This window comes from Neopsephotus bourkii, unplaced genomic scaffold (assembly GCF_033783945.1).
Source record: "Neopsephotus bourkii isolate Nb327-2 ecotype Australia unplaced genomic scaffold, CSIRO-AGI_Nbou_v1 NB_168, whole genome shotgun sequence".
Taxonomy (NCBI): domain Eukaryota; kingdom Metazoa; phylum Chordata; class Aves; order Psittaciformes; family Psittacidae; genus Neopsephotus; species Neopsephotus bourkii.
Window position 1 is genome coordinate 7,386,615 of NW_026900684.1, and position 12,582 is coordinate 7,399,196.

General features: G+C 37.5%; 1 protein-coding gene across 1 annotated transcript in view; it reads right to left on the reverse strand.

Annotated features, from left to right (window-relative positions):
- TENM3 (teneurin transmembrane protein 3) overlaps window positions 1-2,213 on the reverse strand; it is a 1,300,329-nt gene extending 1,298,116 nt beyond the window's left edge. The window contains exon 1 of the mRNA XM_061372205.1: window positions 1,940-2,213. The gene's annotated coding sequence lies outside the window, so the exon portion shown is untranslated. The remainder of the gene's footprint in view (window positions 1-1,939) is intronic.
- Window positions 2,214-12,582: the final 10,369 nt, after the last annotated feature.

Sequence of the window (12,582 nt, forward strand, 5' to 3'; positions counted from 1 at the left end):
TCTTCAGGTATTACTCACAGCCCTTTCTGAGCTTTTGAAATTTAACCATCCTTAACTTCTCAAATATGTTGTTACACCTCGCAAACGTATGTTTTCTCAACACATGCATATCTTCTGGCTTTCTAGACCATACAGACAATAGTCTCTGCAAAAATCAAGAGCTGAACAAAGACATTTCATTGTTTTTATTTGAGACAGACTTCCAGTTATGTAATTTGTACAGATTTTTGAGATTCATTTGAGTGTCTCAAAAAAAGAAGTCTCATTTTGAGACTTCTGTACTCATTTTAAAAACTTGAGTCTCTATGTAATTTGGTAACTAAAGTCATTGCATTCTAATGTATCACACATTATATATTTGAATATATAATTGCCCCTGCAATTTGAATATATGATTACCCCTGAAAATGCCCCTGCCTTTTCTACTCCTTTCTGTACACTGCTCACCTCAAAGAGACCAACAGAACACAAGTAACTGACTTGTGTTTATGTTTCATTTGTAAGGTTTTATGCAATTGCACATGGATTTGTCCCACTATTTCCTATGATCTTTCAGGTAAGAGTTCTTTTGAGTAACAGTATATTTAGTTGTTTAGCTTTAAGTAATTTTCATGCACAGAATAGGTTTTCCTATTCTTTCAGTATGTTTAAGGAAGAAAATGCTATTATTGTTTTTTAAATACAAATGATTTTCAAAACGGATGCTCCTGTTTTGGGACATCTACTGGGTCAAGTTCTTTAAAAAGAAAGGTGTATTAAGATTACTGGGAGTATTTTCCTTAAAGGAAAGAACACAAGACAAAACCAGATGACTCTAAAACCATGCTGAGCAAGTGTCTCATTTCCCCAGGTTCACCTGTGAGAGCTCACAGGGGAGATAAGAGGTCTCAGTTAAGCACGTGTACAAAATCTCCCCAACATAGCTTACCTCTCAGCTGATCTCCGTAAAAAATCTGAGCTTAATGTTGTTTGGTGTTCCTTCACCTCACACAGAAACTGGTGAAGGGTGTGGGCACTAACTGGGGTGCCTCTTGCATAAATTAATGAACTAAATGCTCACAGCAACAAATGATTTTATGTCTTTGTCAACTGGTTTGGTTTTCTTGATGGGTGGTTTTTTTTCAGCTCTTCTAGCTCAGTTTTGCCTTCTTTTTACTTCTCAACACTTGGTCCTATTTGGTCTAACCTGCTTTAATACTGGGATAGAGATTAGGGACTAGCACTTGCCACAAACCTTAGCATATACTGTATACTTGTACTACAGAATTATGAGCAAAATTATAGTTCACTGCATACAGAAAGTTTAAGACAAGAAAAGTCTAAACCAAAATGCACTGAAGTTCATCTTCTCCCCATACCGCACACAGCCCTCTGCTTAAACCAGGCCTTGGGATAGTTGTCTGGCATATGAAAACAAGAAATATCAGCTATTCCTGGCAAAGACTATGGTAACATCTGTATCTCATTTAAGTACTAGATTAATTTTTTCGTAAGACTTTCTTTGGCTTTTCTACTCCTTAATACCGCACCCTTAACATATAAAATGACCCTAAGAAAAGCAGTTCAGCCCTGTAATTCTACTACTTCCATGATAATAGCATCCCAGATACGGAATATCTATCAAAACAATGTCAGAAAATTATCTGTTTATTCCAGTCTCCCTTTTCACTTTCTTTTTCTTATCTTCCAGCAGCACATGCCTGGGTTTCTACTCAACATCCTTCACAAAGCTCATAAAAATAAAATAAAATAAATAAAATAAAATAACACCATGACTGCCAAAAAAAAAAAAAAAAAAACCGAACCAGAAAAAAACACTACTTTTTCCTTTCCAAGGCTGGACTTTTTTAAACTCTTATTTCTCTTCCATGACAAAATGGTAACCTAAAAACTTTTTATGTTTCCTAAAACCCTTCCAGTGAGAAAGCTTAACACTTACCTCTCACATCACATGCGTTCTGCTCTGCAGCCGCCCTCAGCCTCGCTCCTCGTTCTACCTACAGCAGCGGCTGGTTCCACACGGGCCCTCAGAAACTTCTGGCTCCCCATGCACAATTTGTGCCTAACCATAGGCCAACTCCCTTGAACTACACGGCTTAATGCTGAAAAGTAAGTCTTTCAAGGACGAGAAGCACAGTTGCAAGACCTCCAAAACACTTCTGAAAACATCCGTGCTTCTTGGGAGAGCCCTATACCTCAACAAGTAACAAACACCGAGGAGCATACAGAATGCAGCCAGGAACCGTTGGTTCTTTCCCTCGGCAGCGCCCGCCGCCGGCAAGGGAGCTCGCGTGCCAGCCGCCACGAGCGGGGAAGGAAACAAGAAGGGAGCGGCTGCCTGTCGGCCCCTGCTGTGCTGGCGAGATCCTGGTCCCGCGGTAAGCGGCAGAGCCAGGGTCTCCGTAGGGGTCGCTCCCAGCGGCGGGGTGAGGCGAAGCGCGGCATGTCGGCCCTTAGCCTTCGTCATGCTGGGAGCTGAGGTTGCCTGGAGCTTCAGAGCACCAGCAAGGTGGAGGCTCTGAGGAGCCTACGGCCATTGGTCTGTGGGATAGGGTTCCTAGTGGTTAACGAACCAAAAAATAGCTGAGGTAGTCCACACATTTTTTTCCCCTTAGTTTTCACTGGTAGGGATTCTCCTCAAGGATTCTGGGTTCCTGGGCCTCCTAAGTTTGTGGGCATGAACCAGCACCCACAAGAGAAGAAGGTGGAGTGGATCACTTAACCCACTTGGATTTAGTCAAGTTAATGGGCCCACATGGGAGGCATCCCCAGAGATGCTCATGGAGTTGGCACGCATCACTGCAACATTGCTGTGTGTCCTGCTTGAAATGTTTGTGATGACAGTTGCTGTCACAGTCCTCCTCAAGACAAGCAAAAAGCAGGATCCAGGGAACTACAGGCTGGTCAGCCTGAACTCCCTCCCAGGAAAAGTTGTGGAGCAAATCTTCCTAGAAACCATTTCTTGCCTGAGCAGGTCATGCCTGACTAACCTCCTTGTCTGTGGTGAGGTGACTGGCACCTGTGGATGTGGGGAGGGCAATGGATGTTGTGCATCTTTATTTTAGCGAGACCTTTGGCACAATCTCCCTATTGTGGAACTGGTGAGAAATAGGCTGGACAAGTGGATCAACAGGTAGATGGAAATTTGGCCGAACTGCCAAGGCTTCAGAGTTGCAATCGGTGGTGCAAAGTCCAGCTGGCAGCCAGCCGTGTAGTATCTTCATCAACAGCCTGGATGACAGAGAATACTGTCATCAAGCCTGTTGATGACACTGAACTGGATGAGGCAGTGAATACAGCAGATGCCATGGCTGCTAGTTAAGAGGAACCTGAACAGGCCAGAGAAATGGGCTGACCAGAAGCTCATGGAGTACAACAAGAGCCAAGTGCAAGGCCTTGCATCTGGGATGGAAACACCCCATGCAGGAAGGTGGGGTAGGCTGGGGACCAGCTGCCTGGTAAGCAGCTCTGCAAAGAAGGCCTTGGAGGTTCTGGTGGACAAGTTGAACAGGAGCCAGCAGTTGTATTTTATGCAGCGTAGGCCAACTGCATGCTAGTATGACTGAGAGTGTAGGCAACATACCCAGAAAAGTGATTCTTCCCCTCTGCTTGGAACTTGTAAGATCACATCTAGAGTACCATGCCCAGTTTGGGGCTCCCTAGTTCATGAAGGATATCATCATACTGAGTGACTCCAGCAAAAGGCCAACAAGATGGTGAGGGGAGTGAAAAGCATGGTGTATGAGGAGAGACTGAGAGAACTGGGCCTGTTAAGCTTGGAGAAGAGAAATCTAAGAGGAGACCTTATTGCTGTGTACAACTACATCAGAAGAGACAGAGAAGATGATGCCAGATACCTATTACAGGAGCACAGTGATAGGACATGAGGTAACAGAAACAAATGTAAACATGAGACATTTCAGTTAGATACCCGGAGAGGGGTGGTGTGTGGAATTACCATGATGGTAGTCAAACACAGCAGCAGGCTGCTCAGGAAGTAGTGGAATCCATTCTGAAAATGCTCAAGATTCAACATAGCTACGGCCATCCTGATGTCTACACCTGTTTTGAGTAGGATGTTAGACTAGATAGCCTCTGGATGTCTTTTCTGACCTGAATAACAATTCTGTGATAAAACCTAAAATTGTAGCAAGTGCTTATTGAAAGAGTTTTTGAACATTTGAAATGTGTTAAAAAATAAATAAGATGGCTATTTATCGTATATGGAAATACATTCAGAGCAGCCCTGCGGAGAAGGAATTTGGGGGTGTCAGTCGATGAGAAACTGAACATGAGCCAGCAGTGTGCACTCACAGCCCAGAAAGCCAACTGTATCCTGGGCTGCATCAAAAGAAGCATGACCAGTAGGCTGAAGAAGGTGATCCTGCCCCTCTACTCTGCTCTCGTGAGACCTCACCTGGAGTATCGTGTGCAGTTCTGGTGTCCTCAACATAAAAAGGACATGGAACTGTCGGAACAAGTCCAGAGGAGGGCCATGAAGATGACACTTTTCATTAGGGACTGTAGTGATAGGACAAGGGGCAATGGGTTAAAACTTAAACAGGGGAAGTTTAGATTGGATATAAGGAGGAAGTTCTTTACTGTAAGTTTGGTGAGGCACTGGAATGGGATGCCCAGGGAAGTTGTGAATGCTCCATCCCTGACGGTTTTCAAGGCCAGGTTTAACAGAGCCTTGGGTGACATGGTTTAGTGTGAGGTGTCCTTGCCCATGTCAGGGGGTTTGGAACTAGATGATCTTAAGGTCCTTTCCAACCCTAACTATCCTATGATTATATGATCCTACATGGAAAGCTAATTTCCTTTTCAAATAGGTACTCCTGTCTGAAATGGATAAATGCAGGGTATGGATGAATGGTGTTTTGCAAAAAAGCAGATGCAAAGTATAAGAAACTTCGTGTTTAAAGTTTGGTATTGCTACATACTGCCTAGCAGAATACTAAAAATAAATTTGCTTACATTTCTTAGAAATAGCTACTTAATTGTTTTCACCATTTTTTCAATTATATTCTATGCAGACAATTAAAGCAACCTTCAGATGCATTTAGTTTGGTTATGGATGTATCATCTACAATGTAACTCATTTTCAGAACTTTACATAAATGAGATTATCATATTTATTGTGATGACTATTTTTTGCCTTTTAAATTATGGAAGACACTATTTCAAAAATATGAAGCTCATTCCAATAAGATCTCTGGGACAATAACCATGTAGAAGCACGAAACTGAAAAAAATAGTCATCTTAAGATGAAAACCAGTGTACAAGCTTGCTGTGTGAAAATACCAAACTACTTTATGAATAATCTAATCATAAGTCTTGACCATTGCATAACTACATTTCACAATTTCTGAAAATGTGGCACTGATAAACAAGAAATTTTTAGAATTTGATCATGAAATTGTCAAAAGGAAGAAAGAAATTGCACCAGAATATATTCTTCCTGTTATATGTGGTCTGTGCAAGCCCACACACCTCACACTTGGATACTATGAAACATTGTATAGATAATCATTAAACAGTATGTATGCTATAAATTGTTATGAAGCGAGAAAGAGTTCATTATACAATTCATGCTGCCTAGGGAGGAAGTGAGCTAGAATAACAGCAATTTAATCAATGTCTTATTATAAGCATGGTATGAGAAAAGAATGTGCAAAAAGAAGCTTGCTATCCAACACCCGGAGAAGATTGAGCAATACTTACTTGTAAATACCTAAAGCTTACTAAAGCTAAAAAATGCTTCCCTAAATTAATTCTTCTTTTATGAAAAAAGGAGGAATGATTCTAGCCATTTATTTCCTTTACAAACTGTAAGTTTTGAATAAAATCCAGATACGACTGAAGAAACCCAGAATACTCCATCTACTATGGGCAACGCATTTCAGGCACAGTGCTCTCAGCTGGCTTTTAGCTACTGAACCTATAAGGTATATTGAAATGAGATTTTATTTTTTAATTGTGAAGCTCTTGATTATTGGAAGTTGCAAAGAAGAACACAGAAAACAGCAACTTAATATACGCTTGAATCTAATAGCACCTTCAAGTTCTAAGGCCTTGCTTTCATCTAACTTTAAAATTTGGTGTGATTTTTATATGTCTAGTCTTTAATATTCAAGAAATTTCAGGGAGTTCTGGCAGAAGGAGAATATGCCTTAATATTTATGAGAAAAAGAAGTCTGCAATTTATGCTAACAAAGGATCTAGGGTTTTTTTAGTTACAAATGTATATAAACACTGGTTAAATGTGTAGCTTTCATGTTTTAATGTTCATTATATTGTGTCAACTGACTGTGATTTATACTTCAATGTACTTATTATACCTGAAATGTGCAACCACTTTAATACAGTAACACTGTGTTTGACTAACATTTCTTTTCCTCTAAAGATTTTTGGGTAAATAAATTATAGCCAAGACACCAAATATAAACATCATGATCTCACTAGAGCTGTAATTATTTTATCTTTGTTATCCCAGACCTTTACATTTGTGCAACAGCACATCATGACTTAGTCAACAGAAAATGACAGGCCACTATTTATGATTTGACAGGATGTCACTGTAGTAGGTATGCTAACTATTTAACGTCTCTAGCAAGTCTCTCACGGCCTTCACTAACTCACAAAATTGATTTTCATTGTCTTCTTGGATGAGTACTGATGACAAAATGTAATCTTATTACAACAGAGAAAATGTCTAATGATAGTGTCTTCAGTAAAACATTTTTCTTTGGTGATTTAATTTATAAAGTTTCATCTTGCATGAATTATATTCAGTGCTTCAAAGCACATAGTAACCTTTCATTATTTCAGTAGTCTTGGTGTAGTGTACAAACCCTCAGAAGTGACATACCGTCAAGCTGTCAAAAATCGACTTGATGCATGTCAAAGCCTCTCTATTCAGAAGTAGTGAACCTAGACACTTAAGCAGTAAAAAACCTGTGAATTTTTACTCTGTATATTTGCTATAATATATCCACGTATGACTACCTCAGCAAAGTAGTAATAGCTCTTAGCAAACAGCATTCATCTGGGCTGAAAAGCTGTCAGCAGCAATATGGTAGATGTCAATTAGAATAAAGTATGCAATGCAAACACATTTGCCAATTACATGCATTAGACCTCATAATGACTAATGTCACAAATGTAGTTTGGTGATAAATTATCTTAAGGACAGTAATTGTATTTTTCCATCAGTTGAATGTACCCATTTTGAAGTTACAAAACGAGATGCACAGAAAAAGTCTCCCTTTAGACAATGGAAACAACAGGAATGTCAGAGGATGGAGTTGCTTGCTGCTTGTTTGGGGTTTTTTTTCAGATAGACCCAACTTGGACTTCTAAGAAAAATAAATATTATTCAATTTTTTTTTAATTATATACCATTTGTAAGCAAAATAAACGTGTGTGGCATCTTTATAAAACAAGTACACTGATGATTCTAAAAGACAATTTTAAAGTGTGTTGAAGAGATTATAGCAACATAGATTGGAGAATAAATAAGTATTCTAAAGTAGGGATTATCAAAAGAATTACATGGCTCAAAATAAGGAAAACAGGGACTGGATAACTTAAGCTAGGAAGGAGGCCATCCAAGATAGTGTAAGAAGAAATTAGAACAGTGACAGGTGCATACAAAGCTACCTGGCAGTATATCCGTATTGGCAATTTTTAGATCATGATTTCGATCAGGATGGGGAGTTGGACTCTATCCTTATGGGTCTGTTCCAACTTGAGACAGTCTATGATTTAACCTTTTCCTAAATGATCGTATTCAAATGCCAATATCAACCCCTTAGTTTAAACAGACCTCAGAAAGGTTCTATAGCATCTGTTATCTAAATGATCAGACCTATACTTTTTGGCCTAAATGTGTTTGGGTTTGGCTTGTTTGTTTGTTTGGGGGTTGAGGGGAAGAGAAGGGCGGTTGTTGTTGTTTGGGGGGTTTGTTTTGTTTTAATTAAAATTAACATGCAGTAAAATTATAGAAGGTTGTGAAAAGGCTTCTATCATGAATACAAGTGTGAAGCTTAAATTAAGGACAAAACATACGCTTCTTGCTTTTCAGCCAACAGAGCTGATACTGTAAGTAATAGAGATATACTGGTCAAAAGGAGGCAAAACTGTAAGAGTTCAAAAGAACTAACTCCTTCCTTATCATACTGTTTATGAATTAATAGCCTAAGCAATCAATTCTCATGCTCAGATCCTCTACCCTTCCTTTAATCTGAATACACCCCAACATTTCAAAAATTACTAGCTTCTATTGGCAGCAAAGAATACTACTGGAGGATGCACGTAGACAGAATACGCAAAGTAAGAGATTAGGAGCAGAGCATAGAAAGTAAGTGTGAAAGGTCATTTGGGTCACTTACCTTCATGGATCTTTGTCATGAATTTTCTTTGGGGATGTCTTTGACAAGGCATTCCCTACTGTATTGCTGCAGCAAATTAGCCATATCCTACTTTTACACAATTTTGGTATGTTGAGGATCAGAATTACTTAAGGCTGCATCCAGAGTTGCTTTCCTCTGTCTACATGGGTTTGAATCTGAGGATGAAAACTGCCAAAAAAAGTGAAAACCAGCAGGCACAAAGATTGACTCCCAGAAAAAAAAAAAAAGGGATTAATTATTTCACTGATGACCTGCATCTATACAGAATGGAAATAACTGCCTTTAGACCCCCCCCAAAATAATAACAACAACAATAAAATAATGGTAGCAATGATATTAATAATTATTCCTATATACAACAAAAAGGACTGGATCAAAAATTAAAGCTAGGCCTAACATTCCTAAATAAGTGGTTAAACACATATGAGGTACAGCATGTGTATGTATTATATGTATCAACACAATCAGTAACCTGTGAATAAGAGTAACTTGAGAATCTAAATTCCCTAAATCATGAAAGGGAGAGATGGTGCTTTTAAAAGACATTTAAGTTTAGGACAAAAATAGGTGCCTCAAGTTTGGAGAGTATGGCTTGACCTCATTGTACCTTTCTATCCGATGTTCATTTACTAGTGCATTTCGATCTACCTATTTTATTTATTATTTATTTTAACAGTGGAGAAAGTCTTACATCAGAACAAATACAGTTTTAAAGTTTAAAAAAAATAGGGAGTTAAAAAGTGTTACATAGAATTAGAAGAGATTCAGAAAATCAGAGGTAAAATGGGTTTATTTAGTTGAATAGGTACTAGATCTGTCTTAATTAAGGAAGCAGAAACAGAGGTAAGAAGAAATTAGAGTTCATTGTTGAGAAAAAAATAGGCAATAAAACAGACTGCAGAAACTTTTGGGCTCATGCATTTGACCCGAAAGAAAGATTGTATAGCAGAGCTAGTGTATACACAGGAAAAAGCTTAAGCCAATTTTGCAATACGGTAAGGAAATAACCTTTCATAAATAAAGTTTCCAGAGAGCTTTGTCTTAAATTTCCATTTTCCCATACTATTTTACCCCACACAAGACTTGTCCACTAGTCTCCTCTATCTCCAGCATCATCTTATTGACACTTATTAGCTGATGTTCAAACTTAAATCAGTCTTTTCTACATTTTTAAAAGATAGCCAGACAGCATTGTGTTTAGGTAAATAGAAAGATGTTACATTAGCTCTTTTGCTACTTCAGCCTTTATCAATTGAACAGTCTCTCAGCTTCCTTAGTTCTTTTGGATCATTTTAGAATTGGGTGACCAGGAATGCATGTTATTCCATACTTGGAATATGCGGCTGAGCGATATTTCCCATTTTCCATGAGTCAGAACTTTCTATTTGTCCAACTGCAACTACCTTAAATATGAAATTACTTTTGTCAGAATTCTATTCACAAAGGCTGTAAGATGCCTTCCTAAGAGTCAATACCTTTAAAGCCTCTTATTATGTATCTGAAATTTTACTTATTTTCCCTTCAGATGAATTACTATGGTTTGGAATTTTTTTTCAGTTTCTACTGCCATTTTACCACACATTCACTTGGAATCGTAAGATCCTTCTGAAATTCATTTTTCAGTTTTTCTGTATCAACTCAAGCTTAATACCAAGTAAATGACAATTACAAAATTGATTTCTAATTTTAATAAATGTAATGCATACTACATGAATCATATGCTAATTCATAATATGAATGGTTTTCCTAAGTTTTCCTGAACCTTTATGTAATTTCATTTCTTCACTAATGTCAAAGTTGTGAATTAAGAAGAAAAATTGATTTCTTTGAGTAAAGTAATCTCATGAAGGCTGGCAAAATGCCTATTTCCAACTTCTTTTTTGGCACCAATGGTTAGTTTTTTTAATCCAACTTGTGAAGACATTCTGTTCTTTTTAATAGGAAGAACAGGAGAAACTAATAACCTCTTCATGGAGTGGAAAGACCATAGTAGTCTTAAAATATCCCTGCACCTGTTATGTTCATCTCAGCCTGCGAAAAGAACAGTGATTCCCTGTTCAGTTTCCAGTTCCTACCAAATTTATACTCATGCCTTTTTAATAGGGGTAGGAGGACAGTTCTGCTTCTCACCTAGCTGATGATGGCTATTCCTTTGATGGATAAGGAAGTTACACAACCAAAGGGGATTTTCCTAAATGTTGTCCAACTTAGAATGTGAGTCAAGGTTGTTGTCAATGCCAGCTGATGTTTCACAGTATAATTCAAAAAACATGAGATTAGACCAGCCCAATTAACCAGGGTAGAATGGTTCAATACTACTGCAGCTGTTGGAGAGTGAAATCCATGCACGTTTTCTTTAAACTTAGATAGTAAGACTAGAGAGGAAGATGGGACGTAATTGAGTTAGCAGCATTCCACCATCTGAACAACATATACATAGGTGGGTCCTTAGCTAGCTGAATATAAAATACTTTGTCCCAACTCTGTTTAAAATGCAGCATGGATTCATTTGATCACACTTCATCATTCACAACTTGAACCTTATGTCAAATTTTTCCCACTGATTTGTCTATTCTTCTTCGAAGAATCCATTAATAATAATGTAACAGATTTTCTTCTGATTATTGCTATATTTCTCCATTGATATGACTTCTTTTTCTGATATGGGAAAGAAAGTTTGTATTAAAACATGAAATACACGGTCCTGGCCAAGCACCAAAACAGATACACTCCTGTGTTTGTATTGACATAACCTCCTTGAGCTCCCTTATGTAAACTGAATCTAGAGAATGAAGCAGAGGCAAAATATATCTGCAGCTTCTGAGTGCTAAATAACATTACTTCAAATGTTCATACTACCAAGTTTTAAGAATTATGAACATAAATAATTCTGGGGAATCTGACCAGGGGTTTGGTGGTTTTTAATGACTTTTCACTCTAGATAGTCATCTAAATGTTAATAGCTCAGTGTATACATATAGAGGTTTGAATACATGATTGAAATGCACCAAACTAAACTTTGTCATTGTGACATATGAGAAGGATAATACTGTATCAGCAGTAATGGGAAGGAAGCAGCTATTTTTTTCTCCCCCAAGTCTAGAATTGCTGGGAAAAAAAATAAAAATAAAAAATAAAAAATAAAACAACAACCACCCGCTCCCCAATTCACTGTGCTAACAATTGAAACTGTTGTAATAAGGAGAAGATGAGATAATGAAAATCTGAAATATTCTAATTAGGAAATATTATGGTAAAAAGAGGAAGACTGAAGAAAGGGCTGGTCAATGGAATGTGGGTTCACCTGCACATGCTTTGAACACCCCTGTTAGCTCCACAACTAGAAAAAAAATACTCATCTTTAAATTTATTCTTCTTTTAATACTCAATCTATTTAAGCTAATAAAACTTGTTGAGGCTGAATTGCATTATATAGCCAAAATGATACATCTGTGCAACACTCCGTCTTAATATATGAATTCTTGCTTTATTACTAATTCATGACCATTTGACTCTTACTCTGTTTTGTGCTTTATACATTCTTTAGAATCCAGAGTCACATATACCACAGTATCAGGTGAGGAAACCCATTTTATCCACTCTTATAACTCCTTTATCATTCTTTTTCAAAATGCCATTAAGATACAGTCTGCTGATGGCTATTAAAATGAAAAATCTGAAAATGACTGTATGTGTTGCCTTGAAGCTATACTAAAATTCATTAAAATTATCCAATAGAGTTAATCATTAGTTTCAGATGTGATGTATTAGTGCAATGCTCTGTCATCACAAGAATTTTATTTCATTTTATAATCTATCCCTATGAAGTTTTTACATTAGCTGCAAAATAGGTTGCCTTAATGACAGGTAGAGTCTTCTTTAAGGACAGGCAATTTTTGCCTTTAAAATGTACTTGCCTAATCAGGATTCTGCAGGGAACATATGTACACTTGGATATATGTATTTATATATACATATATCCACAAGGAAAATATGAATAAGCACAATCAATCTAAAACAAAAAATAAATATATTTTGACAAATAGTGTTTAGACTATGAGAAAATCTCTATCTTTACTCAAGGTATTACATTCTTGCTTAAAATGTTATCACTTCTTAAGTCATAAGCTCAGACTTTCTGTATTAATATCTTGACTTTACACTGAT